A 23,446-nucleotide genomic window follows, 5' to 3' on the forward strand; every position below is an offset into this window, starting at 1 on the left:
GATTCTTTGTTCAGAATCCCAAGTAGAGTAGACTCATTAAATCAATGATATATAAATAAATGTAAAAACCACAAAATCATAGAATAATAGAACTGGAAGGTGCCTATAAGGTAGTAGTTCCCTATGTTTTTTTGAGTCGTGATTAGAGATGGGGGTATTTGTATATGAATACGAATATCCCTGTGGAGCTCCGGTTAACAAGGGTCCACTCCCTGGGGCTGGACCATCCACTCATGCGTCCAGCAGTGGCGGCAGCCTTACTCATCCTTCCAATCACTCCCAGAGCTCGCTCTCTTCCTGCTCGGCTAGCAACTCGGCAGCTGTGCAGGGAGACTTGTCCTCCCTCCCTTTGCCTGCAGTGGCTAGCTGGGCAGGGAGAGAGCAGGGCTCCAGGAGTGACTGGAAAGACGAGTGAGACCGCCACCGCTGCTGGACACATGAGTGGACGGTCCAGTCCAAGAGAGCAGACCCTCGTTAACTCCAGCTCTGTGGGGACATCCATCTCTAGTCATGATCCACTTTCACAGTAGCCAAGTAACCTATCTCCACCCCACATTTGCATAAAAAGGCATTTTTAATAACATTTTAAATAAAGAAATCCCTTCTCAGTGAAGACAGCCAGAACTGGAGAGACAGATGTTTTAATATGCAGACATACCTATCAGTCTTAGGTGTGATTTGTCCCCAAGCCTGGGCCAGACAAACAAGAAGCAAACACTGTAAGACTCCCTCTGTAGTAATTTCTAAAGAACGAGGTATATTAGTCTGCCTCAGCATGTTGCCAAAATAAAAGGAGACAGGGGGAAATGCAGCATGAGCTTTTGTAGATCTATATCCACAAGTGTCTGAAGAAGTGGATTTTGAATCACAACAGCTCATACTGAAATAAATCTGTTAGTTTTTAGAGTGCCATAATATTTTTCCTTTTTTCCCCTTCCTCTTTATTTTTGCCAACACTAGAAGGTTCTGAAGTCTTTTTGTAGTTGAGTTTAGATCCCCAACATGGCAGAACTGAACCTGTAAACTCTTGGCAGAATTTTGAATTTTGACTAAACTCTCTTAGCTGTGCAGCAGAAATGCAGGGACTTTCACAGCAGAATTGTCTTCTGGTCTCCCCAGAATAGACTCCCCCTTATTGTCTCATCAACTGGGACTTGCAGTCTCAATAAAACATTCTGAGACATTGGTAAGAGAAAGAACAAAAAAAAAGGCTTCATTCAGTCTCAGTTCTGAATAGATCAAAAACAGCACACGGTACAAAAATGTGACTGGTTACAGTAGTAGGTCTCAACAGACTAACACTGTCTACTTCCAGTAGTCTCCTGTAGACTACATTCTAACAGTAGCTTCACTAACAAATTAACAGCTGACAAACTTTTAAAAGGAGGAAAAAAAGATACTTAAGCAGAGAGGCATGACTCCTCTAAATCAGAGACGGGGATGGAACAATTGGTTACTGCTGGATTTATTTGACAGTCATCCCGCTCAGAAAGGTCCCTCCCAGCTAAACGTAATAAAGGCAGCCTACAAAGTTAAAAATAATTCCAACATAATCATGCTCAACTATGCCTCTTGAATTCGCCACCTCTAAATGAGTATATAGCTTAGTGAGTTAGGCTGGGAGTAAGATTCCCCACTATGCCTTCCTGGAGGACAGCCAGCCTGTATATCCCTGAAGAAGCTGAATAGTCCTTCAATGCACTCAGAAGAAGGGAATGGTAAACAACTTCTGAATACTTGATATCTAGAAAACCCCAGAAGTTGCCATAACTCATAAACAGCTTGACAGAACACAAATATTATTATTAATCAGCTCAGTATTATATCTTGCAGTACTACTGTGGTCCATATGGATGAGAAAAAAGGCATTATGGAGTCAGATGGGTTCCTCCAGCCCCACAAGCAGTTCTCTGATTTGGCGCTAACTGCACTACCAAGCATGCTAAATGCCGCCAGCAGATGGCTGCCTGTGCCTTGTCTGTTGCTGTTATACACAAGTCACCTTCAACTTATAGCAGCCCTATGAATGAACTGACTCTAAAATGTCCTGTCATCACCAGCACTGCTCAGCTCCCGCAAACTCCTTTATGGAATCACGCTATCTCATATTTGAATCATAGAAAAGTGAACTTGGAAGAGGCCTACAAGGTCATCAAGCCCAACCCCCTGCTCACTGCAGGAATGCAATCAACGCATACCTGCCAGGTGATTATCTAAGTTTTTCTTGAATGCCTCCAGTGTTGGTCTTCCTCTTTCCCTGCTGCCTTCCACCTTTCCCAGCATTACTTTCTTTTCCAGAGAATCTTTCCTTCTCATGATGTGTCCAAAGTAGTACAGTGTCAGTTTTGTCATCAAAGAGCTTGATTTGCTCTAGGATCCACATCTTAGTCTTTCTGGTGGTCCAGAGTCTCTGTAAAGCTCTCCTCTAGCACTATATTTCAAATGAATCGGGTGTGTGTGTGTGTTCCTGTTCAGCCTTATACACTGACCTTCTACACATACATAATGATTGGAAATACAATAGTGTGGATGATCTTGGCCTATCTAGGCAAGTCTGATCACCACCATCTACATTTTTGTCAATACTGTTCTCATTTATGCTAGATTAATTTTTCTCATTCAAGTCAGTAGTTTTACAGGACATATATTTTGCATTTAATCTGACCTAGCTTGGAACAGAAATACTTGTTCTGGTTGTATTTCCTCTTAAGAGTCTTTCCTGGGAAAACAAAATACTGTATATTCCCCTTATTAGGGAGGGAGGGAGTTGTAGTTGTAGGGAGGGGGAATCATGGGCCATGACTAAGTTTGACTGAAGTACCTGAGCTAAAAGGCCAAGTGATCTATCACTAAGACTAGACCGAGTCCAGTGTGTAAAACAATATACTGTACACATAAAATACAGATATATCTGTGAATATTTTCAGTCATCCAGGTGAGGTTATCTGGATGTTGAATCATGGCAACTGAACCTCTTCCTTGTTAAGTTGAAACATTTTGATACTCATCCAAGTAGCTTCTTCAAACTGAAGGAGCTACTTGGATGAATAGCAAAATGTTTCAACTTAATAAGGAAGAAGTCCAGTTGCTATGATACAACTTCCAGATAAAATACAGATGCAAACACCAGAAATATCTTGCTGAAACACTGTTTGTGTTTGGTGCAGTCAAAACTGCTTGGAGCAGTGTCAGAACCTGAGTGCAGCTTCTCTTCTCTCCAACTGACTAGCCCTGAATTCTTCAATGAGTTTCTCTCTTCCCATTCATTACACGCACTTGAATGCAGCTGATCTTAGGGGCTTTATTTTTCTTTTATGAACCGGAAGACCACTACATTAAACACCTACATGCACAAACAAAAGAGACTCAAGTCACTCACTGTGGTGGCTGCTTCCCATTGAGATGACATTTAAAAGGTTACATTGCTGAATGAAAAGGGAGAACTGTGGCAGTCCAATTACATGTGGCTTTGTCAGTGTAAACACCTAGTTATGAGGCAGTGAGTCACTGAGGTAGTAACCTCATTCTGTCATGAATTTGTAACATGCACCACTTCTTTAACATGCACCATTTCTTGAGAAAATCTAGACTAACTTAATGGGAAGCAAACCCAATATTAAGACATACACTTTTACACGGTATTCAAATTGGTGTTGGTGTGATATAATGGTCAAAAAGACAAAATGTGCATTACTTTCAGTGTTGCATACAGTTATATCGGGGGGGTTCTTACTCAAAAGTAAGTGTGGGGATCTGACTGATATCCTTTGATGAGCAGAGCTTGCTAGATAGTGGTGAGACTGGAACTTCCCTACTAAAACTTCTCCACGTATTAGATAGCTCAGTGGTTTAGGTATCTGGCTGTGGAGCCAGAGACTGAGAGTTCAGTTCCCCACTGTGCCTCCTTATTTATTATTTATTTGACTTATATGCCGCCCACACTAGCCAAAGTTCTCTGGGTGGCTTACAGCAATTTAACTACAGTTAAAAAAAAAGATAAAACAATTAAAATACAATTAAAATATATACTCTAAAAGTCTCCTTGACAGGGACTGGACTTGATGATCCATAGAGTCCCTTCCAGCTCTGCAGTTCTAATCATTTAACATAAACAGCAGTTTTTGAATACACTATGTGCATCTGGTCCTAAATACCACTACTCTGGATACTCAAGAACCCACCTAGAGTAAATCCATTAAATATAGTATATTGAGCCCTTTTCCCTAGGAAGCTGGGCTGAGGGTGAAGGCCAGGTTTGTTTGCATGGATGTTTTGCTGAGTTTTTTTTTCCTGGGGTTTCTTTTTGTCTCCTCACCACATGGCCTGGGGGTGGGGCTTTCTGCTTTAAAAGAGCATGCCCCAGGACCCTGGACCCTTTCCCCTAGGAAGCTGGGCTGAGAGTGAAGGCCAGGTATGTCTGTATGGATGTTTTGCTGAGTTTTTTTTTCTGGGGTTTCTTTTTGTCTCCTCACCACATGGCCTGGGGGTGGGGCCTAGGGGTGGGACTTTCTGCTTTAAAAGAGCGTGTCCCAGGACCCTGGACCCTTTTCCCTAGGAAGCCAAACCAGCTGGCTGGATTCTGGGAGAAACATGTGGTCCATAAAAGGAGCAATTCCAAGCTGATTTATATTGCATGTAGTTAAAGAGGATACAATATTCATCACATTTCAAATTCTCAAATTCTATCTCTGGCTATAATATGGTAAATAGGAAATCCAATTAGATTTGCATAAGCCTGGGAGGCAGGAAAGTTTTAAGGGTCCGATCATACTTCCACACTATTAAAGAGCAGGCCGGGTAGGTGGGGCTCATCAGCCATGGAAGGCAGCCCATCTAGGAGAAGGAAAACTCCGATTTCAAACCTCCACTGCCTTGTGGCTATATCCACTCATGGAAAAGGCTTCAGGAGTTAACCTAGAGGCAAAATCCAGAGCTGGAGTCCCGAAGGCAGCTCGTGTCCTTCTGCCAACTCCTGCGATGTTGCTGGAACCAGTTGTATTGGCTCTTGCCTTTCCATTGGACCATTTCAGCAATGTGGAGAGGGGGGATCTGCTGCTTGGGTAACAGACTATCCTCCATATTACCTTACCCGGGCTTCATGCTCTGGAGAGGACACTCCTCAATTCAGAGCATGTCACCATAGTCTCTCGAGACTGAAGGATGCCTATGATGAGTATGTTGAACTATACTGACTTGCCATTCAGAAAGTGTAGGAATAGGTCTGTTCTCTTGAGGAAAGCAATGGGATTTAAGTCCAAAAATGTAACTTTTCATCTCTCTTGATCTGGATGATATCCAAACTACTACAATGATAACTTTGATCTTTGAGGCAATTAGGTTAATATGGCCTTCTTGGTATAGAATATACAGCAGATAAACGAGGAAAACATTTTTGCCAGTTATACAACTGATCCTACAAAGAGATGGCAGGAGAGGGAAGACCACTGCGTGATTGCCCTTATATGCATAATTTTCCCCAAAAAAACTGATTTTAGCCATTCAGTTTCGGTTCTTCTGTCTTGTTTATTATTCTAATACCTGCAAAACAAAACAGTGAGGAAACTTTTTGAAGAAGGCCAACAAATCATATGAACTACCAGCAAGACGTTGAAACAATAAAACAAAGGGTGAAAGCGAGTTGTCTACCATAGTAAGCCACAACTAGAATAGACCTCTTGAATTAATAGAACTTATGGAGGAGCTGGCTCACCAAACCCCCCAAACCTCAATACGCCTAGTCTAGCTGCAACTTACCACACTAAGCAACAGGATACCAACCAAAGATTATTACAAGCAAGGACAAACTAGAGTACAATTACATTTTCATAATGATATAACCTTGAGCAGATCTTTTTGAAACACAACTACCAGAATTCCCCAATAAGGATTTTCCAGGTAGAGAATACTCAGAAATGGTTTACCATTCTCTTATTCTGGGGGTGGGATGTGGTGGCGCTGCAGGCTAAAGCTCTGGAGAGCGCAGAAGCCTGTGCTACAGGGTCAGAAGACCAGCAGTCGTAAGATCGAATCCACGCGACGGAGTGAATGCCCATCGCTTGTCCCAGCTCCTGCCAGCCTAGCGGTTCGAACGCATGTAAATGCGAGTAGATAAATAGGGACCACCTTGGTGGGAAGGTAACGGCGGTCCATGTCTAAGTCGCACTGGCCATGTGACCACGGAAAGATTGTCTATGGACAAACGCTGGCTCTATGGCTTGGAAACGGGGATGAGCACCGCCCTCTAGAGTCGAACATGACTGGACAAAAATTGTCAAGGGGAACCTTTACCTTTACCTATTCTGGAGGTACTCTGGGACTGTGCAACTTGCCCAAGGCCACGTAGGTTGGCTCTGCTTACAGAAGATGCAGTGAGGAAGAGAACTCTCAAGCTCAGGTGCCACAGCCAAATACCTAAACCACTGAGCTATCTACTATAGGTCTGCTTACAAGCACAAAAACAAACAACAGGCATTTAGCATATCAAGCTTTTATTAATGCACACAGTAAAATGTTTCTATAACAAGAGCTTGTCGGTGTTACGAACATTATTGACTTTAAACTATGTAGATCTGGCGGACATGAAGTGCTGTGCTGAACCACTGCACACAGTTATGATATTCTTGTAAGATCAATATTTGATACACTGTCTGCAACAGTGGTATGACAGAGAGTCACAATATGTCACTGACTGCATGACTATTTTGACTGTTAATATCTGTGATACTAATTGGAAAGGCAACCACCCTTTTCCCTATTAATCACTGGTTTGTTGGCCTAAGGGTAATGCTGAATTTTAGCCTGCAATTAAGTCGGCATCAGCCTTGCTAAAATAAGGCAGCTACTGTGTTCCAAATAGTGATGGCAAATGTTCTACCACATGTGAAGCATAATGACTCCCAGAACCTGGAAATATATCTTTTTTAGACTAGAACTTCCAGAATTCCCTGGCCAGTATAGTCAATGCCCATGTTGTGATCCGCAGTCCAAAAAGTAATGTTTCTACTTCTCAGCTCTGGAAAGGAGATACTTCCCCCCACCCACTGACTATTACAGTACTTTATATTTTCAACCATAAACTAATGCACCCTGTCCCTCCTTGTTTACATGAAATGCAAAAGGCTTTTAAAAATGTTACATGTTTTCACTGACCAATCCCCAATCCCCCCAAATAGATTATTCTACAGCATCAACTAGAACTGTACAATTATTTGCTCCGTGGTGAGACTGCCAAACTGGACAGAAATCCGCCATCTCCAAGGATTCTGGGGGAAAAACATTTAATAGAGAGCTCTGATTAAAGTCTGAAAAAACTTACATATTGAGCAATCTGGGTGAGGTGAAAACAGCATGGGAGGAATACCAGAAACCCTTCCCCCCACATGCCATGATCTGAGGGACGAAGGAAGTAGCTTATTTTGTCATCATATTAAGTTTGCTACTGTGTTCTGAATAGAAGCTGCCTGAGGTTTTTAATTTCAATGAATCCAAAGCCAAATTTCCAGCTATCAGCCAGCCTTATTATTTAAACCGAAGGTCAAACAATTTTAATCTTCATTTATAAATTAATCCCAGCTTAATGTGCCACAATTTTAACAAGCAAATATTACAGGCTTAAGATATGGGTTGAAGAGATTTGGAATTTGGTTATTTCCTTTTTACGGCAAAGAAAAAGAAAAGTGTGTTGTTTATGTAGCACACCATAGCATTTAATGTACTCTCTGTACAATTTACAATTGAATTATGCAGATTATGCATTCCCCCCCCCTGCCCCCCATGAGCGGAGTACTCAATTTACCAGCCTAGGAAGGATGGAAGGCTGTCAACCAAGATTCCCTCTAAAGTGCGCGCCTGCACGTGCATGACTCAACCCCCCCTGCACAGAGCTCCTCCTCCTCTCTTTATCCCCTTTGATTCTGATCATGATAGAAACCTGTGCAGGGGGGTAGAGTTGTGCGAATGTGGGGCAGAGCCCCACCCAGCGGGGCTGAAAATTAGAGGGAACATTGCAGTGTCAACCTTGAGCTGAGTACCTAAGTCAGTTGGGATCAAACTCAGGTCATGAGCACAGTCTCGACTGCAGCACTGCAGTTTAACCACTGTGCCATAAGGCTTAATACACAGAAAGGTGTGGTAGCATCTGCATAGTTTCACCCTTTCCCTGAATAATTGTTTGCCAACTCATTTTAGATTTATGGCAAACCTTTCCAGAGATTTCAAAGTAAATGCTACTCGGAAATGTTTACATCCTCTTCGTCTGGGTGCATCCCAGACTGTGAGCTTGCTCAATGCTACAAGGCAGCCTCCTCTCCTGACACTCACAGTAAGTACTTGAAGTCCCAACCTCTGGTTCCACAACCAGATGCCTAACTCACTGAGCTATCCAGGCAGCTACCTCTTTGCTTGGAAAAGGAAAAAAAAATCAATCTGGATGCTTCTTGATTAAAGGAAATAAACAAAGAAGCCCTTTTACTTACAGTCCACAGCTTATTTTAATTACAGCATGTAAAACTACATCTCCATACTTTTATCTTCAGATAATTAAAAATAAAGAGAAGTGAGAGGTGATTTAACAAAAGAAGAAACTGTAAGGAAGCAGCAAATTCAAAGACTCTTATGTGTGGAAAAAGACTCTAGGTACAGCGGCAGATACAAAGCAGGTTTTCCACATATACTCAGCTATTAAAGCAGAAGCATGTAAGATTGCATTTTCCCAAGATGTGCCTACTAAAGATGAGCATGTACACATCTTCTAAATATCTTGAATATCTTACAATGCTTATATCCAGTCTATTTATAAATACATCCCATTGAATTCAATCAGGCTTATTCAATGGAACCTAAGAAACCCACTAGACTTAGCCACATAGCTAAGTTATATAGCTAATACTGTATAGCTTCCACATGTAGATTTTAGAATTTTCAACAGCTGTTCCTAAACAGGGTTCTGTAGAAGTCACAAAATTTGTAAAATTCAATAATCGGGGTTGTCTGCTCATGCTGGAAGTATTGCACTGTCACAGCCCTTGCTAAATATCATGAGAGTTACACAAACTGAATGCCTTAATAACTGAAATATTTCCTTGACATGAGATGAAAAACAACATGAAGGAACTTTTAGTGAAGCCGTATGTGCCCTTCTTACCAAATGACATGCTGCTTTTATGTATGGTAAAAATTATATTCAAATGCAGTTATTTTGTAGTGTATGATTATGAAGCTAACACACACTTTAGACAGAAATAATTATTTCTCAAAAGCATGGTGTTAAACTGAGATGATCCAATAGACTAGAAATGTAATACAAATCAATAATTAATATAAAATGGTAATAATTCAACAATCTGAAATGATAACTGTAACTAAATGGCTTTCAGTCTGCTTTGCATCTGCTCCAAAAAGTGCAGGTATTTATGTGCTATCCATTAAACTGGTACATAAGTTCTTAACATAATAGTCAAAATTGGTCTCAGTCCAGCCAACAGCCAAGTCCTATGGATGTTCACTCAGAAGTTCTACTGTATTCAAGTACGTGCATATGGAACACTACTAGTTAACTACTTTTCAGTCTTAGATTTAAATTGGAAAGTTCTAACCATTTTACTTAACATCTTAATTTAAAAGTGCCCAGATGGTAATCTTTATGATTATCAAGCTGTAATTTGTTTGTGCTGTAAGTCTAAAGAACCTTCACACTAAAAGTAACATCTCACATTTTGTATATTTTTATGTGGAATAAAAGGTTGTAATTCAGATGTCTCTACAATACATTCCAGCCAAGATGTCTTAATATTGCTGTTGGGAGACGTTGTCAAAAGCCAGCAATTTTGTTCCATGGGTCAGCAAAATGTAATTCTAAGTAGTGAAGTTCTGCATGCATTCTATTTGACTTTTTTAATGTGAAAAAAAGTACCACTGTTTACAATGTTTGATAGTATTGCACTTTTGTGAGTAGTGGAATTTTGAAGTGATGATGCATTTTCCAAGGCTATTGTACACATTTGTAATACAGATGGTTGTGCCAATAAATTTTTCTTTAAGAAAGTGGTTATAAAGTGCCTTTACTTGAACCTGACTTTGATGTCATACAAAGAATGATCTTTTAAAATGAAACATAGATGAGAAATGGATTCATTCACCCTAATGGTGACTACAGCTTATACTTATTGACACCACTTCCAGGATCCAAAAAGCCCAAACATTCATCCCCAATTTGTTTTCACACACAACATGTCTACATGTATGCCAAAGTCTCCTACCAATTCTCATGTCTCATGCTTGATATTCTACACAAACACAAACGAAAGAGGCTGCTTTTTAAGGAACCTCTCCTTTAAAGGCAGTGGTTTACAAGTAAGTAAGTAAGAAAAAGTAAGTATGTAAGTAAGTAAGTAAGTAAGTACGTACGTACATACGTACGTACGTAAGTAAGTAAGTAAGTAAGTAAGTAAGTAAGTAAGTATGTATGTATGTATGTATGTATGTATGTATGTATGTATGTATGTATGTATGTATGTATGTATGTATGTATGTATGTATGTATGTACAGTGGGGTCTTGACTTAAGAACGGCTTGAGTTAAGAACATTTTGACTTAAGAACCACTCTCATAGGAAAATATTGACTTAAGTACTCAGATTTGAGTTAAGAACTGAAAAAAAACCACGTGGGAGGCAGGGAAAGTGCAAAATGTGAACTTTCAGTTAACTGTTGGCCAGTGAAAAGGGTGCCTGTCTGCTTCCTCACTCCTCCCAGCGTTTAGAGAGTAGATTGGGAGACAGTCTTCAGACTGCCTGGTACTGTACTGCCTGGACTGCATTTTCCCTGCCTTCCCTGAACCTTTCTTGACCTAAGAAAAAAAAGAAAGAAACAAAATATCCCCCTCTAGTGGTCGAAGGCAGAACAGCAGCTTCCCATTAGTTTCTATGGACAGAAAAGAGCAGATATGGATCAAATGGTTTTCAATGCATTCCTATGGGAAATGCAGATTTGACTTGAGAACTTTTTGACTTGAGAACCGCCTTCCAATACGGATTAAGTTCTCAAGTCAAGACCCCACTGTATGTATGTATGTATGTATGTATGTATGTATGTATGTATGTATGTATGTATGTATGTATGTATGTATGTATGTATGTATGTATGTATGTATGTATGTAATTTGTATCCCGCTCCCGTTAGTGTCACAACACTGTTCTGGACGGGTAAAAGCTCATAAAACAGAAAACAGAAATAAAAATAGAAAATTTTTTAAAAAAAGTATTTTTAAAAAACCAACAACGAAGCAGAAACGGTCCACACTCCTGCTTTGGGTGTTTTGTTTCCCCTAGGTTGCTCCACTGAACAGCATCTGCAAATGTAGGTGCACCTGAGAGAACTTATCATTCCTCCGGTGAAGTCCATTCCGGGACACCAACTCCATTATCTTTCTAAATTGGCCCACCTTCGCCATGTTTGTAGGCCCATGGTCGTCTCGGCTCCTGCAGACGAGCACAGCAAGTCCGACCGCCACACAGGCATAACAGGAAGAGAATGAGAACCTGGGGTCTGCACGGACATTAACTGACAGGTCTATCGAAAGCACTTAAAAACTTGTTAAAAGTCCTTTTAAGGAGAAAGGCAGAGTAAAAATATTTTAAATGCATTTTTAAAATAAAAGAAGGGGAGAAAAGAAGAAGGGAGAATATTCCAAATGTAATAACAGACCAGGCATATATGTTAAGATAAGGTGACCATAAATCTAAGAAAGATGTACTATTTGAATTGACATTAATAAAATGTATGCTTATGCACAGATGAAGTAGTGTGATCTTCCAATTGTTGAATAATGGATGTTGTATGTTTATATAAACCTTTGTATAAATCTTTTGGGGATCCATGCTGAGCACCAATTAAGTTCCAAGCTTTGGAGACATATGTATTCTCGAAGGCTTACACGGCAGGGATCTGATGATTGTTGTAGGTTTTTCGGGCTATTTGGCTGTGTTCTGAAGGGTTTTCTTCCTAAAGTTTTGCCAGTCTCTGTGGCTGGCATCTTCAAAGGACAGGAGTTAGAACTCTGTGTTTTGGTGTAGGACAGTTGAGTATTTGTAGCTGTCGGATCAGCTTTTTGTCCTTTCAAGAGATTGGGTGATTATGGTGATCAGAGTTTTTTGTTATGGGTGTATGGGGGCAGATGGTCTGTCACTGATTGACAGGACAAAAAACCCTTCAGAACATGGCCAAACAGCCCGAAAAACTTACAACAACCATTTGGAGACATAGTTTAAAAGTACATATATGTCTTCAAATATAAATATTTGATTTTTCTACCACAAAATTATTTTGCTGCAATACATACAACCAGAAAGGGGCCACCACTGGACATGTGTGAAGGAGTGATAGCAGAGAGTGTGCCGTCCCCTGCTAGTGAAGGACAAAAAGAGGGAAAGGAGGAAGAGAACAGGCAAGGACAAGAGGACCTAAAGGAAAACGCAACCACGAAGACAGAGACATGAAAGAGCGGGAAGTTTGAAGTCAGCTTAGTGGAGGAGAGAGAAGGCGCGAAAGGGGTGGAGGAGTTGTCCATCTGGGAGGAAAGTATAAATACTCAAGGAGGTAGATGTAGAGCTTCTAAATCAGACATCAGAAATCACAATACACAGAAACCTCTGTCCAATCATTTCAATCTACCAGGACACTCTGTAAAAGATATGATTGTTGCTATTTTCAAACAGAAACATTACACTCAAGAATACAGAGTGAACCAGTTACAATGTATATGCATGATGGATATCCATATAAATAGACAATATAAGCCTAAGTTTCTTAACTCATTACCAAATGTAATACTTATACTGTTATCTATGGGATCTGACCTAGAAAAAGGAGGAAACATCAGTTTAAAGTAATGGGATTTGGAAGAAAAGCCTTAGGATTTTCATTGTTTTAAGTGGTCAGCATGCTCTTGTCCTAACAAGTGTGGTATTAGCTTACAGAAGGGAGGAGAAGGTGAAACAGTAAGAGAAAGGAAAATCACACTTCTGGTGAAGGAAGGGGAAGATGGCTTTCCAGCTCTAAATGCTTGCACGAAAGAGAAAAATAAAATACATTAGGAGGAAATGGTTACAAGCTAATATATCTCATGTCAGGATTTGGAAGAATTTGTTGAGCTTAGGTGTATGCAAAATATATATTATAGTACTATATTTCCTTTTTACTGACACTCCACAGAACCTACAAATTTCCTGAAATGTTTCAGTCTGAAAAAGCTGTGTTAAGTTTCAAGTTGGCTCTGGGCAAAAATTTGGTGGCAATGGTTGCTAATGATATTTCTTGTCAACGTATTCTAAAATAGATCCATTATACACTCATGAATTAACTGGCTTTGAATGTATTGTGAACATATATTATGCAGAGTATATAGTAGTGAAATTCTTGTATGGCTGTATTTTGTAACAATTTATACAAACAATCCCTCCTCTAAGTTTAAGACCTAACACAAAGTCACTGCTACCTTGGTGAACTTGTTTAGTTTCCATTTCTGCAGGAAGATCTTTGTTGCAATTTTCAGGTGTTGTGCATGGCACTTCAGCTTATGCTCTTTCTGCTCCACAAAACACTTGGCAAGGCAAAAGGTGGAATTAGTCACCATCATCAAAAGTCCTCCATACATAAGTATAGGTATTAAATAATTGTAAGGATTAATGCCATCTGTTGTACAAATAAAAATGAACCTTCTTTTTTCTTGTACCCATCCGGAAAAAAGTTTGCCACATTTTATGGTTATTCATTTAGCTAAACACATTACTTTTTCTACCAACCTTGTTTGATGGTCTGGAGGCTTCTGGGAGTTGTAATAATTTTTCTAAGCTCTTAACTTACCAATTCATCTCCCTACAGCAAGATGCTCACTTGGAAGAAGAAAGAGGACATTGTGTAAATACATTCCCCAAATTAATTTGGAGCAATTAAAATAGACTTAGAGAATCAAATGTTCCATAAAAACATTCTATTAGATGCAGCATAAAGTTTATTTTTACAAGTTGTATTGGTGTTTTTGGAAATATTATATGTGCAAACTGTTCCAAAAAGCATAATATCGTATAGTGTCAAGCTCCATGTTTGCTCAATATGAAGAAAACAAATTCTAGGAAGAACCTTTAATTCTAGGGTAACATAATTCTTAGAACAGTCTACACAAGATAACATTACTAAATAAAATATATCCCTGGGTCAATACTCTGAGCAAATATTTCTGTCAATCTCTCCTCTTTTAAAAAAGAGTAACAATTACGTAAAGGGGTCAGGTAGCTCTTCCTGCCTTGCTGAGAATAAATGAATAATGTTTTCACAGCTGGAGACAAAGAATTGTGAAGGAAGCAAAAGGCAGATAGGTTTTCAAAATGAGCAAGAGATGTTATTGTAGGTGAACCTCATCTTTTCTGGAGTCACATTCAGAGACAGCCTCATACGAGATCTGTTTAGGTTCATAATTTCCCAGTCTCAATCATAATATGTCAACTGCTGTATAGTCTCTGTGCCACCCCTGATCCTAGCAGAGTCTTGGAACAGAAGCGAAGAGGACTATGATTTAACGGCCACCTATTAAATTATATTTGGATTTTTTTTAAAGCTACCCATACACTAAGTAATTGTCCTGAGAGACCTACCTTAGGCTGCGCATTCTGAGAGGGAGCTTATTTGGTTGCAATGCTGGGAAGATCTCTGTTGTGATACCTACTTTATGGAATCATCTTCCAATTGCTATTAGGCAGTGTTGGGTGCTTCGGCCATTACTTGATGGCCTATTTACCCAGGCATTTTCTTAATCATTTCCCTAACTTTCCACTTCTAATTGTTTGAATGCATTCAGCTCTTTTTGTTATTTCATTCTTTTTGTTTTGAGTTTTATTGTGAGCCATCTTAGGACTTTTTAAAATAAAAAGCAGTTTAGAAATGCTCTTAAAGAAAGAAATTAACATTCTTGCAAAATTAACCGATGGAGTTATTTAGAGCACACATTCATCTGCCAAAAATCTTTTGTGGGACACAAAGAATCCTCAGTCATAATAAGGAGTGTTCCACTAAGACAGAGGGAAGGACAGTCAATTGGCTCAGTTAAGAGGTCAGCAATTGTGGCTCCTCCTCTTTTCTAGTGGGTTAGGATAAACAACCAAGTGAAGCTGAGCTGAATTACAGCTCATCTTGATGAGATTCTAATATTGTAACTCTAAAAAGTTATGCCTCCTCTGACATTTTTCCTCCCTGCCAAAAATCTTTTTTTTGTTTGTTTGTTTTTTTGCTTTCTTAAATTATAAACCTAAGGTAAGGAGCATCTTGTGTTTTGATATGTAAGTTGTTTTGGGAGTGCTTCCAAATAGGAGAGCTTGTTATAAATGATTTATTTTCAAAATAAATAAGGATCATACAGAAGTTCCATTGTGGCTCATGGGGCTTTAATCGTGGTTTCCTAGGAAATGTGGATGCCCATTAGAAGTCATGATGTAAGAGGAAAAAGCCATAAGGTTGGGTAAGTAGCATTTAAAGCAACTTTATTGATCAAATTCATTACTATCTTCAAACAGTTGAGTTAATGTAGTACCCTTACTAAGTCACTAAGATATCATAAGAAAACAGCTTTGGAGTTCAAGATGGTTCATCATGCCCACTACTAGAAATCAGAAAACAAAGTTAATGTCCTATATATCTGGGGCAGGAAGTTTTAGAGATTCAGAGCAGATGAGGTTGGGGATGGATCACCACCTAGTTGTCTGTCAAAGCAACCAACTGGACATCATCTGGTTCTCATCAACTAACATATGAATTGGTCTTATGCAGCAAGTCCTCTGGTCATGAAAGAACACTACATGAAATGAAGATTGTTTCTCCCTGTGGGAAAAGGAAAAAAAGAAATGCTTTCTTGAGGGCAGTCCCAGGTTATGTGCATAAATCTTAGCCAGCTTTACCTGCTCCACCCATTCTCCAGTGTAGGAGGATATAGGAAGAATTTTCCCTAGTGGCACACTGACACAGATAAAAACTGGCATCATGAAAACCTTGGTTTTCTTTTGAGAAAATCAAAAGCATGCAATCTCTCCTGACTGAGCTGTGTGGTCCCATACAACTCCTTGCAATTTAGCTGTCCCTTTCTAAGCAAGTGGGGAGCAATAAAGTTAAGGATATGGCTTGCAGTACAGGCATTCCTTCACACACAAAAAATTGGGAGCTGGATCAGATAACTCCATTAGTCAAGGGATCTTCATCCTCATTTATGATGATGTTCAGAAAAACAAGTCAATGTAGAAGACAGCTGACATATTAACCTATTGTTCAGAACTAATTAGGCTAACCTTCATATTTACAAGATCAATGGAGCTTAATACTGTAAATGCCATTCTGTATGGTTATGGAGGGTGGAAAATACTGTTCTTTCTGCTACTATCCATGACAAGGAGACAAAAGGATATTTGCAATTTAATCTTTTCCGTTTTATCCCCCTCAGGGTTGAAGTTCATTCACATGATGTGACTTTCTTCTGTCTTCTTCATCTCTGTGCTCCCTACATCTCACCAAATTCTCTTTTCAAGGTATCTGTGAAGATTCTCAGTCATCCAGGTATAGCTATCTGGAAGTTGAGTCATGGCACCTGAACTTTTTTCTTGTTAGGCTGAAATATTTTGCTGCTCATCCAAGTACCGTAGCTTCTTCAGTCCAAGGAAAGTTGGTAGGAGATCCCTGGTATATCCTCCACATTGGTTTAATATTCCCTTGGTCTGAATAGGCTAAATATCTCATCAGACTGAAGAAGCTACTTGGATGACAAGCAAAACATTTCAGCCTAACAAGAAGTCCAGTTGCCATGACTCAACTTCCGTATCTTCTTTCAAGGGTTTGGCAAAGAAGGAAGGCAGTTCTTGTCACATTGTGATCTTGATCGTGACCACTTTCTTCATTTGCTCCACTGCTGAAATGTACAAATTCTAGTTCAGACTTACTTCAATGTTGCATCCTTCATTGGGTTTTGCAGGTGATGATTTTGAAAGAGGTAGCCATATTGGTTTGCTTCAACACATATGATAAAAATAAAAATTAAAAAAAAAGGTTGTGGTGCCTTAAAAATACAATTTAATTCAATGTGTGCTTTATATATTTTTATTCACAATAATTACACCACATGATTATCCAGAGTACAGGGTAGATGGGTGAGGACCCCCTGAGATGGGGAAAATATGTTGTCTACCACATCAGTTATAACTTTCAAAATGACACTAACACTGTTAATATCAATAACGATACATCAAAGTGCTGATTACATAAATATCCTTTATTCAGCAATTAGATGGGTTTTAGGATATGTGGACTGCCAGATCATGTCAAGTCTGAATTATCTCTGGAGGCAAAGATGTTGAAACTGAAGCTATACTACTTTGGGGCACATCATGAGAAGGCATAATTTTCAGGAAAAGACAATAATGCTGAGAAAGTTTGAAGGCAGTGGGAAATGAAGACGATGAAATACAAGATGTTAGACTCCATCAAGGAGTTTGCAGGAGCTGAGCAAGGCTGGTGATGACAGGACATTTTGGAGATACAGTAGTTCATTCATAGAGTCCCTGTAAGATGGAGGTGACTTGTTGTATATAACAGCAACAGACAAGGCACAGGCAGCCATCTGCTGGCTGCATTTAGCACACTTGATCATGCAGTTGGCTAGAGCGCCAAATCAGAGAACTACTTGTGGGGCTGGAAGAACCCATCAGACTCCATAATACCATTATAGTTATATTTCCTAAAGGAAGCCACAGGCTAGAGTTTGCAAGAGCTGAGAAGGTAAGGTGAATATGTTGGAGATTACTCATTCATAAGGTTGCCATGAGTCAGAGGCAACTTGATAGCACATAACATAAAGGATATGTGGAATTCCCCCCCCCCCGGCAACTTATAGCTATACTCAAAACTGTGGATGAATCCAAAGTATTAGTGTATCTAATATGCTAAGAATCCTTGTGGTACCCAGTGTGATGCAGTGGACAGAGTAATTCAGGAAACCTGGGTCTGAATTCACACTTGGCCATGGAAGCTTACTGGGGATATGGAACTGGTAAAAACACTCCTTAAACAACACACGTACCTATAAGGGTGTGAGTGGGTTCAAGCTTGGACAATCTCCATCCTCCATTTTGTTCCTCAAAAACTGGCAACAACGCTTTTAGACAAACAATCTTTTTATTTTCTAAAATAGAATTGTGAACAACAACCTCTGTAGGGCCAACAATATTTATTTATTTATTTATTTATTTATTTATTTATTTATTTATTTATTTATTTATTTATTTATTTATTTATTTATTTATTTATTTATTTATTTATTTATTTATTTATTTATTTATTTATTTATTTATTTATTTATTCCCCACCTATCTAACATATTTTGTTTCATATAACTGTCCTTTAACTCGGGTGCGATGAGAGTCCACCAAAGGAGGTTCACTCCAGTGTCAGCAATCGATTGGTTTTCTCGTTGGGTTCATCAGACTGGGACATATGGTGCCGCAACAGGAGTGCTGAGCCCACTCTCCTTCTGTGGTTTTTGCGGGTTGATTGGTTGGAGTCAGTCCGATTCCCTTCCTCCAGAGATCTTCCCCCTTCAGGTACATAAATACAGTCCATTCTATAGGCTGTCTTCCCCAACTGTGCCGCTATCCCTTCTTTCCCTCTTTTTCTCATCTCCCTCCTTCCTCTCCTCTGCCACAGTCACCAGATACCCCTCTACTACTGGTTCCTCCCCTTTCTCTTCCTCTTTTCCCGCTCTTTTTCTCCTGTACTTCTAATTAGGCCATGACTGGCAACAGAAGGTAAGCTGTTTTGTATCCCTCTGTAGTGGATATTTGAGGGGACAGCTCACTCTCTTCCTTCCTGATAGGGATTCGCTCATTCTCACAAAGGGTCACTGTAAGATGGGTTTGACAACAGCATATAGAGCATAACATTTGTCATTATTTCATCTTTTTATACTACACTGGAAACTGTGATTATAGCCCACTTCAGCTGTCTTCCTCTTAAATCTGACTCTGTTATGGCTTTTCTCCACATATCTTTGAGATCTGTAACACTGTCCTAAGAAGTTGAAGCATTCTAAATTAGCTTTTGGGTGCTACCTTTTCAGATTTGTATCCTTTGTCAAACACAGAGGGGCATGGCTGACAAAAGCTGGTATATACTCAGATGAACAAATAAATAAGCCCCTTTTGTGGATGACATTAGTGGCCACAATGGTGCTGCCAGAGAAGATGTGGAGACAGTTTCATACTTGGGTTTGTACCAGGTTTATGCTCTTATTTCCAAATTTGTGTTGTGTGGCATGTCGTTTGACAACAGGTGTTTCAAATTTGAGGCCTGTCTTTAAATGAACAGGGATTAGCCACCCACAGTCTGGGAAAAGAAAGTATAATGATCCCAAAGGAGCTGCTAATCAGCAAAATAAGGTCTCATTGATGATACTACCAATGTTGTTCACATGCTTTTCAGTAGTTTTACTGTTAACATGATCACCACAGGGTTGACCCATTAGGGCACTGGTTCTTAACCTTGGGTTACTCAGGAGTTTTGGACTGCAACTCCCAGAAGCCTTCACCACCAACTGTGCTGGCTGGGGTTTCTGGGAGTTGCAGTTCAAAAACATCCGAGTAACAAAGTTTAAGAACCACTGCATTAGGGTATTCCAGGACTAATCCCTTTTCATGTTTACCTAAACCGAAATCTTTTTAAGTTCCAAAAAAGTTTGCTTCCAAGTGTATATGTACTACCAAAACACTGTTTTCACTGCACATGCTAATTTACACAACTGACAGATGCTAAAGGACTCTAACAGATTGTGACAAGAGATGGGGGTATTCATATTCGAGTATCTCGGCACAGGTGGCATTAACTAGGGTCAAGCCCCATGGGGCCGGGCAGTCCACTCACTGATCCAATGCAATTCTACGAATAGCTCCACAATGCGCAATCCACTCGCCATTCTTCAACCTTGCAGCGAGTCTTGTCCTCCCACCTCCTGCCAGGAGTGATGAGCAGATTGTGCACTGCGGAGCCATTGTCGGATCCGTCAGTGGCCCATCCGGCCCCATGGTGCTGGACCATTGTTAACACCACCTGTGCGGGGATATTCGTATACGAATACGAATACTTCCATCTCTAATCATGACATACTCCTGCTCTGCCTTTCCCATCCCCTTTTTAAAAATCCCATTCATGGACATCCACTGCTTCGTTTTCTGTAAAGCCACCAATAATGTCATTTTCAGGGCACTGTGGGATATTCCATCTGCAGTCTTCAATGAGGCATGTTTAATTTCCCAAAATAGTCTAAATCAGTCTACACCAGAACACTATGGCAACTTCTATAATGTGACAGATTATAACAGCAGTCACTTACCTTCAAGAACAAATTCAGAAGACTGACGCTTCTGGTATAACAGCAAATAAGCCTTCACAAGGGCTTAAGGGGCACATCCCAGGGACACTTTGATAGATATCCATGTAGCACTTGCCATAAATTAGAGGAATTTTTGCAGATGAAATTTTCAAAGATGATGTTTCAGTCTGTCTCAGCATACTAACAAAGGAAGACTTGAGAAGTAAAGTGGAAACATACAACATATCCCAATGCATCTCAAATGGCTTGGAGATCAAGGCTTCTTAGGACACCACATATATTAACAACTTTCTGAAATCTGTAGATTTTAGATTAGGCATCCTTCAATCTTGAGAGAATATGGTAACGTGTTCTGAATAGAGGACTCGGAACAGCATCTAGAGTGGCTGAGAAGGCCAATTTAAGAGTGACTCCCTTTCATACTGAAGACAAATACAATCTGTCCCCTGTCCAGCTCCCTGATTCTGCTGGTTTCGGGACTGCCCCTTTCCCTCAGCTTGCTAGACAAGGGTCTCTTCAAATTGGGAGAGGCCATGCTGCACCGCCTGCCTCCAGGCTGAATGCTCAGATATCAAGTTTCCCATCTGCTGAGGTTCATTCCTAAGGCCTTCAGATCCCACTTGCAGATATCCTTGTATTGCAGCTGTGGTCTCTCTCTGGGGTGATTTCCCTGCACTAATTCTCCATACAGGAGATCTTTTGGAATCTGATCATCAGTCATTCCCACGACATGCTCAAGCCAACGTAGACGCTGCTGTTTCAGTAATATATACATGCTAAAAATTAGAGCTCGTTCTAGGACTACTCTATTTGGAATGTTGTCCTGCCTGGTGATACCAAAAATGTATCAAAGACAACGCATATGGAATGCGTTCAGCGTCCTCTCCTGCCATGCACAAAGGGTACAGGACTCATTGCAGTACAGGAGTGTACTCAGGACATAGTCTCTATAGAGCTGGATCTTGGTATATGCCGTCAGCTTCTTACAGTATTAAGCCATAGTCTCTTTGTGAGTCTAGAGAACATGGTAGCTGCTTTGCCAATGCGTTTATCCAGCTTGACATCTAGGGAGAGTGTCGGAGAGTCATGAACAACCTCCAATTCTAGTGTGGAGATGGTAACAGAGGGAGGTGAGTCCACACCTGGCCCATGACTTGTGTTTTCTTCAGGCTGATTGTTAATCCAAAGTTTTGGCAAGCCTTGCTAAAACGATTCACGAGTTGTTGGAGGTCTTCAGCAGAATGGGCAACAACAGCTGCTTCATCAGCGAAGAGGAAGTCCCACATGCATTTCAGCTGGACTTTGGTCTTTGCTCTCAATCTAGATTAAACAGCTTTCCATCTGATCTGGAGATAGACACCTTCTGTTACAGTTCCAAAGGCGTGCTCCAGCATGACAGGAAAAAGGTTCCCAAACAGGGTCGGCGTGAGGACACAGCTCTGTTTCACTCCACTTTGGATGTCAAAGGGATCTGATGTTGAGCCATCAAAAACTACAGTGCCCTTTATTTCCTCATGAAAGGACCTGATGATGTTAAGGAATCGAGGTGGACATCCAATCTTGGGAAGTATTTTAAAAAGGCCATCCCTGCTAACCAAACCAAAGGCCTTTCTAAGATCTGTGAAGGCCACAAAGAGTGGCTGTTGCTGTTCCCTACATTTCTCCTGCAACTCTCTGAGGGAAAATACCATGTCAGTGGTGGGTCTATTACCTCAAAATCCACTGTGATTCTGGATAGACTCTGTCTCCAAGTAATTTCTAAAGGGTCCCTTGAAAGACCTTTGTCTTGGGAAAAAAAACCCTCTTTAAGTGTTTCTGCGGCACCCAAATTCACCAGGCATAGAGCTTACCACATTGGCTAGAGTCCACAATTTCAAGTAATTAGCATATTGATCATACCGTCCCTATTACCCATACCCTAGCCTGGTCCTGAGCCGCACCAACAAAATCATCCTATTTATCCTACTTGTGACAGAAAAGGTAGATTTTAACCTATGAAAGCTTTCATTGAAATAAATGTACAATGCTAATTTCTAAAGCCCCATATATTTTGCTTTTCTCTCCTTCCCGCCTTTTCATTCTACTTATGTAGAGGTTGTTGAATTACTACTTCCATCATCCTTCACCAGCTGTCAGGCTGGCTAGGGCTGCAGGGAACCGGAGTTCAACAGCAAAGGAGCGGTGGGGGGGCAGAGGTTCCCCCACCCTGACCACAAATGAAGCAATTAGCCTGCTAACTTTAGGTGTTGGAGAGCACGACAGCAACCCCACTCTCTTCCTCCCACGACCTCGAGGGAAAAGAAGCCCAGCTCCCTCACACTCACTCGAGGCATTAAATGCCAGAGAACGCGCTCCATCTACAGCCCGTCGTTCTTCCCCCGCTCAGACATGTGACAACCAACCCTGTCCTTTCCAGCCCATGACGCAGCCAGCCTGGCTGCCACACTCTCGTCAACCCAACTTCTTTTGCTCCTCAAGTCCACGAGGAGCCCCTTTTTTTTCTTCTGAGGCGAAGGCACGGAACAGCGGCCACAACCATCTTCCGACTCCCCACCCCCCCATCACGCGAGCCCGCGCGGAAAGAAAACATGGACTCACACGTGAGACTTATGCAACGTGAGTGACGTCTAGCGCAGCCAACCGCAACCTCATGAGCGGCGGCGCCCGCCCGCCCCGTAGGCGGATGGGATTTGGTCCTAGCCAATCGCTCCTCCCGAGTGGGACAGTTCCTCAGGCAGAGTCACGTTTTCGACGGTATGAAGCTAGAGTTGGCCGCTCCGCTTTGAAGAGAATGGGGAGGCGGCGGCGGCTTGCCCAGAGTGGGGGAGGGCCGGAGTGTCAACCCCTGGTGAGGGACAACATCTCGACCACCGCTCTGGAGTCCTCCCCTTCCGTCTCAATTTCTTCTTCCTGCCGCGGTGCTGAGGGATACTCGTAGGCAGGCAGCGTGAGGCGTTGTGTAACATGCGGCTTCCGCTGCTCAAGTCCGTCGCCTTCAATGCTGGAAGCCGGAGAGGGTTTCGGCCGCGGTAAG

General features: G+C 40.9%; 1 protein-coding gene and 2 long non-coding RNA genes across 10 annotated transcripts in view; 2 read left to right on the plus strand and 1 right to left on the minus strand.

Moving 5' to 3' along the window:
• Positions 1-283: 283 nt before the first annotated feature.
• LOC144587839 (uncharacterized) lies at positions 284-10,041 on the plus strand. Its single transcript, XR_013543015.1, has 2 exons — positions 284-8,258; positions 8,562-10,041. It is a non-coding gene; the product is annotated as an uncharacterized LOC144587839 (long non-coding RNA).
• Positions 8,465-22,872, minus strand: LOC140706014 (uncharacterized). 2 transcript variants are annotated; one of them, XR_013543014.1, is made up of 3 exons: positions 22,737-22,872; positions 16,973-17,039; positions 8,465-15,866 (listed from the first exon to the last, which is right to left on the minus strand). It is a non-coding gene; the product is annotated as an uncharacterized LOC140706014 (long non-coding RNA). The 2 variants fall into 2 exon arrangements; XR_013543013.1 differs by lacking the exons at positions 8,465-15,866; positions 16,973-17,039 and adding exons at positions 17,116-18,622; positions 20,413-20,592 and having other exon boundaries at positions 22,737-22,823.
• The window catches only part of PER2 (period circadian regulator 2), a 65,409-nt gene continuing 62,771 nt past the window's right edge, over positions 20,809-23,446 (plus strand). For 5 of the 7 annotated variants that reach the window (XM_078389231.1, XM_078389232.1, XM_072995938.2 and 2 more), the window contains exon 1: positions 23,134-23,441. The gene's annotated coding sequence lies outside the window, so the exon portion shown is untranslated. Of the gene's footprint in view, positions 23,442-23,446 lie in introns of all 7 variants that reach the window. The other 2 variants (XM_020793175.3, XM_020793177.3) reach the window with 1 other exon arrangement.

This window comes from Pogona vitticeps, chromosome 3 (genome assembly GCF_051106095.1).
Source record: "Pogona vitticeps strain Pit_001003342236 chromosome 3, PviZW2.1, whole genome shotgun sequence".
In the NCBI taxonomy this organism is placed as follows: domain Eukaryota; kingdom Metazoa; phylum Chordata; class Lepidosauria; order Squamata; family Agamidae; genus Pogona; species Pogona vitticeps.